We start from the raw sequence: 6,000 nt of genomic DNA, 5'->3' as shown, positions 1-6,000 counted from the left end.
AAATAAAGTATAAAGTGTACAAATGTTTTTGCTCCCATTTGTATGATGGACAAGAGAGAGGAGATTGAAAAGTTATGCATGAACCCATTTATGTTAATATTATTAAGAAGAGACAAAGATGATGATGATGACGCTGATGATGTGTACTCCATGGCAATTAATTGCGTTTTGTGTAAAAAGCTTTGTGACATATAAAAACTGTGTCACACAGGGAAAGAGACAATGGCTCACCACAAACTGTCTGGCACCAGTTCACATAATTTTTCTAGAGTGATACTCCACACGTTGCTAAGAAAAACATAAGGAAAAACAGAGGAATGTTTCCTATTTTTCTTATGCCTTGTAAAGAAAGTGCTCTTTTGAAAGAAAATTGAAAAACTAGCACTAGCAACTTTATGGATATTGGCTTTATGAGCAACTTTGAGAAACAGATCTTTCAAAGCTGAAATAACCTCTGCAATGTAAAACACAATTATCTGAAAACTCAAAATGTTACTCCAAACAACTGAAACTGTGAGTTACAGTATGATTGATTCAGTGCAAAGGGTATCAATATTCAAAAATCAGGAGTGTCAATTTTGTTGTTACTTCTTTAAGTGAACTGAGATTAAATCTTTCTTCTCTGACTAAAAGAAGCTCACAATTCCAACAGGACAGTTTATTTAAAACACTCGTATTCTCAAGATAGATTTTTCTTCCTCCACGTTTGGCAAAATAAAAAGTAATGTCATGACTTTCAATAACTTCTTTTAAAAAGTTCGTGGTTTTGACAATATATGAAAAATGTAACTTTTGTATTCTCATTTTCTGTGAAGTTCCACTATTCGAATATTTCAATTAAGCTCCTAAGCACAGTATCTAAATTTATATGGCAAACTCTTTCAAGTTCTAGACATTCATTCATTTTTTTAAATTTTCACAGCTTACAGTACATGGATGTAGTCACAGCCAAAATCTGTGGATGACCTGGTTGCTGATTCTTGTCAGCTCTGGGGAACAAAGTTGACAAGTACCCAAAAGACATGCCAAGAACCTCGGCTCTTAGCTTCAAGAATTTAAGTTACCATAGATGCAGGTACTGATACCTGCAGCTGATAACCTAATTCCCTTTTGTAACCAGTGAAACAAAAGCAGAACTGCTGAGGTACAATTCAACATGTCCAAATCCAGGTATTAGAATGTGTTGTGTCATAAAGTGTCTCTCTATGTAACTGGCTACAGCTGCAGAACCAGAAGAAGAATGGGGTGTGCCATATTAAAACTGGTAGATAGAAATTATGGAAAGTCCACATATTTCTTTTTTTTTTTTTTTTTATTTTTTAAATCAGAATCAATATAAATGAACTAAGGATAATCATAGGAAACGTGTTCTCTACATTAGTATTGTAGTTAAAACTAATAATGTGAACAGAAAATATTGCAAGTATCTTAATTTTAAACGAATTTGAAACTTGTAAAAATAATTATTTTTTACAGAACAGAAAATCAGCCAGAAGACATGATAAAAACATTTGGTTTGTCAATATCTTCAAACAAACAGTTACAATTGCTTCTTTTCAAGAAGTACTTGACATTGTCTTAAGTTTTAATGCAAAATTAAATGACTATGGAATTTAAATTACTCAATATCAATAGTGTCTCTCCTACACTTTTGTAAGTATTTCAATTTCTCATTATGCAAGGCAGATGATTTGACCTAAGAGGAGGACAGAAATATTAAGAAAATAGAATAGAATTTATTTTAAGTTTCATTGAACTCCCACTGGAGTTGATGGGAAAATTCCTAGTTACTTCAGGGGGAGTAATACTAGACCTATGATAAGCAGGTTGTATTTTGTAATTTACAGCATATAGTGGTCCTACAAAATAAGATTCAGAAACTAATTGACCTTCAGATTGTTTCATGTCATGGAAAGCAAGAATTTTTTCAGCAAATACTTATAGGTTTTCATAACCTTAGAAGGACTGGAGCATATTTTAAAGAAGAATTAATGGCTCGTGAAATTTATGGTCATTTATGTCACAAAAAAATATAGACATGAAAAAAGGTTGGGTGATTAAATTGCATATATTTCTTAAAATATATCTTAAAATGGTCTGATAACCCAGCATCTATCCTGGGTGTTTTGGAGTAATCCTGTAGCTAAAATAAAATAAATATAAAACCAATCTATTGTTTTGTTTATTTTTTTCCTTTTATTTTATTTTATTTTTTTTTAAAATAGCATTAAAAGGTGAAAATTTAACTGTCATTGGCTTGTCATGTACTTCTTTCTTTTGGCTCTAAATGAGCATAAGTATTTGAGAATGGAGAAATAGTGTCTTTGGATATTAATTGTATAACATTAAAATGCTAGATGCTTCAGCATTAATTGTATAACGATCACACCTCTTGGATTATTATAATTTCATTCACTGGTATTGTGAATTCAGTATTTTAATATTCTTAATAAAGTCTGTTGTAGAGAATCCAATGAATTTAAGTGAAAACCTTTGATTATCACCATTAATATTGCTGTAATTACAAATCAATAATAAGTAGTTGAGAAAGAGCTACAGTTGCATATACAAGTAAGGTTAGGAATCCCCAGAGTGTAGAATGGAACTAGAATCAGACTCCAGAATAAGAATATATGTGAAAGTGAACCATCTCAAGACTGCAGTGGAGGAGCCAGCATGTAAAATAGCAGAGGTACAGGATGGTGTCAGAGGTCTCAGGACTATGCATAAAGGGGTCGGTTCTTGATGCAGAATGCTGCAAAAACCCAGTGAAGCTGTCAATACCTGACAGCATAATTGAAAATACTTAAGAAAACAAAATCAACAATTAATTGTACAGGGATAACTAGTCCAGAACTGGTTATGTGAAATTAATGACCCTGATATTCTGCAATGTTATGTATTTAAATTAACATTAAAGGAAAATAACCTCTGTGTTTAGTTTAATATTCCACCCTTGAGGTTTGATTGCATTTAAAATACAGCACAGAGTGTTATAAATATATTAAATAAATAAAATATAATATTTGGTCATTTTTTTTAATATTATTGATGCAAGTTGAGGTAAACAGGTTACAGGACTGAAGTGAATTTTGTCCTCTTACAGGTAAAATTACAAGTTTGCGGGTTTTTTTGTTTTCAAGATGAGAATCAAAATATTTTCCAAATAATTTTCTATGAAGACCATTTACAGAAAATGTCAAACTTTATTACTCAGAGCTATTTCCACACACACTGTTAATATATTGTGATACTGAAACTGCATAAATCAGAGCACACTGTTTTTTAGGAACGTCTCACTCCTGTGCAATCTAGCTCAAAGGAAAAAAAAGTGTTCTTCAGAGGTATTTTTATTTGATGCATTTTTTAGCAGCTAACAGATGAATTCATATCATCCAGCAAGGAAGAACCTCTTATGATCAGGAAAAGAAGCTTCAGCATTTCTGTAAAATTCATGATGATGCCTAAATAAAGTGTTACATTTTGACTCATAAAGCATATTACTACCTAGATTCTTTATTCCCAAACTTTCTGTTGATCTGACTATAAATTTATTTTACTAAGTGTTTTTAAAACATTCAGCAATCACCCCTTTCTGGTTTTTCAGCATCAGATTTTGTATGCTGTTTTGTCTTGGTATTTGATGGTCTTCTAGGCAAAATGCTGACAAATAAGAGAGGGATTGATTTTGACCTTTTGTGGCTTTGAATCTCCAGATGTTTTTGCAGATGCTTGGCTTTCCAAAAAACTGGTCCTACTGATGTCAGTGTGGCCACTTCTGTTAAATTTAGAAATTTTTGCAGGGCCAGGATTCAATTCTGCAGAAATCCAAATGCAAACAGAAGAGGAGGTGACTCAGCAAGTTTTTCTCATTGATATTAATAAAGATTCAAATGCAAATAACCTATATCTACAAGTACTTGGCAGATCCTAGGAACATTCAGTCTTTATTTGCAAAGGAGAACTTAAAAGCAAAATCATTCTCTTATTTTAATTAAATTTTCTCTTGCCATCAGTGCTTTTCTCTTCATGCATCAGTGGAATTTCTATATTTTCGAGGTACTTGTAATTTAATATTAAATTGTTAATCATTTAACCAGACAATACATCTGATAATTTAAAAGCTAGAATGATATTATGCTTACATTAGTTGCAAAGAATATTAGTGGTTAGAATTACTACTAAGAATTGAAGATATAAATAAGATAAATAAAATGTAATTATATATAGCATTGTTTATTCTGCTTCATTTAGTTTTAAATCACTTAAGAATTTCTGAAACTTGCAACAAAGTTGTGCAACTTAATGATTTATACCTAACAGAGCTGATCATTTAATTTAACCACAATCTCTATAGTCTGTGATTTAAAATTCATACTATTTTAATTCCTTGTTTACTTTTTGCTTGTGTCTAAGTAAATCAATTTTCCTATCAAGTTTCAAGCTAGAACAAAATAAGGTGAAACAGAAAATTATTTAGTTATAATTTAAAGTATTTGCACAAACTGTGAGGTTAAAAAGAAATTACAAGATTTTAAGGTCATTCATGTAAATTTTGTCTTAAATAAATTCAAGATGTTAGATCATGTTGAAGAAAAAGGGGGTTTACTGCTGCCACTTGTGAAGTCTCACGTGGAATTGTAATATGAAATTTTACTGACTTTTGCTTTCTATGAGGCAATTAACTCCCATCCAAATGATCATGGATAAAGCTGTTTTTTAGGGAATAAGATAGCACTTATTTTCTTATCCTGTTTATCAGCATATCAACTGGACTTGAGCAAAAGACAGTTTTACAACCTGCTTGGCACAGGTGTTGGACATTAATCAATGTGACAATGGAAACATTTTAGCTGGATTCTTTGCAAAAGTACTTCTAGCTAGTTAGCTCATATTAGTTCAATTTGTACAGAACATGATTCTTTTATAGTTGTTTTGCACAAAAATAAGAAATAACAAATTATCTTGTCATTAACATCTTGTACACAAAGGATGAGCTGTAACATTTGATCTTTCCTCTAGATGACATGCTGGCCACCATGACTCTGGCTGACAACATTTCCTCACCTGTGTCAGGAGTTGTCTCAACTAAACCTGAAGGTATCCAAATAGGAGAAATGCTTTTCACATTTATGCCTTGTTGCTGCAGCACAACATTTAAAATAAAGATATTCTGTCATGAAAAAGTAAAGATATTCTATCATTTATCATGGCAAAAAAATCTGTATTTTCCTAAAGTTTATTGTAATCAAAGCAGGGGTTGTTGACTTGTTTCTGTTTGGTTTGGTTTTCCTTCCATTAATCCTGTAGGTTGGCAGGATTTTAGAAAGGTTATTAGTTTATTTTCATCAGATTAGGAGCAAATATCAGAGGAATTTTTTTTTTAAATATAATGTTTATATACTTAGATTGAAACTGCTATGAAAAGTAGATATTCTTGTACATTTCTTATATTCATCAATCTCATTCAGAATGGTGAGGTTCTCATTATGTGTATTTTAATGACAGAATATTTCTTAATTTGAGGTGAAATTAATTTATATGGAAAGCCCTAGGATGTACATGGTAATATGCAGCTCAGTGCAAGGATGAAAGATTCCGATCAGTTTTCTGATCCATGCAGAAATGTAAGATGTAACCAAGCCAATAATGGTGCTTAACATAGATAAAGCTTAGTATTGTTTTGGGCAATGAATTTATACTTATAACCTCAGTGAAGGTGTACACAGACTACAGAAGAAAGTTCTGTGTTTGTTATGGTTTGTTTCCTTGTGATTGGTTTTGCTTTGTTTCATTTCAAGGTGAAAAAGTGTCATTACAGGGTAAGACAAATGACTCAGTAAAAATTCTGATGTCTTTGCACCTTGATGTTAGAAATGTGTTGTTGAAACAGGTCCATACACATGAGAATGGAATTTTCCATTGTTAATTTTTCTAAGTAACAGAAGGTGGATTATTGTATGAATAAATCATCTTTTGTATATATTATAATGCTTTTGT

Source organism: Cinclus cinclus, chromosome 3 (assembly GCF_963662255.1).
Source record: "Cinclus cinclus chromosome 3, bCinCin1.1, whole genome shotgun sequence".
NCBI lineage: Eukaryota > Metazoa > Chordata > Aves > Passeriformes > Cinclidae > Cinclus > Cinclus cinclus.
The sequence above is the reverse complement of the archived record's forward strand: the minus strand, read 5'-3'. Positions refer to the sequence as shown.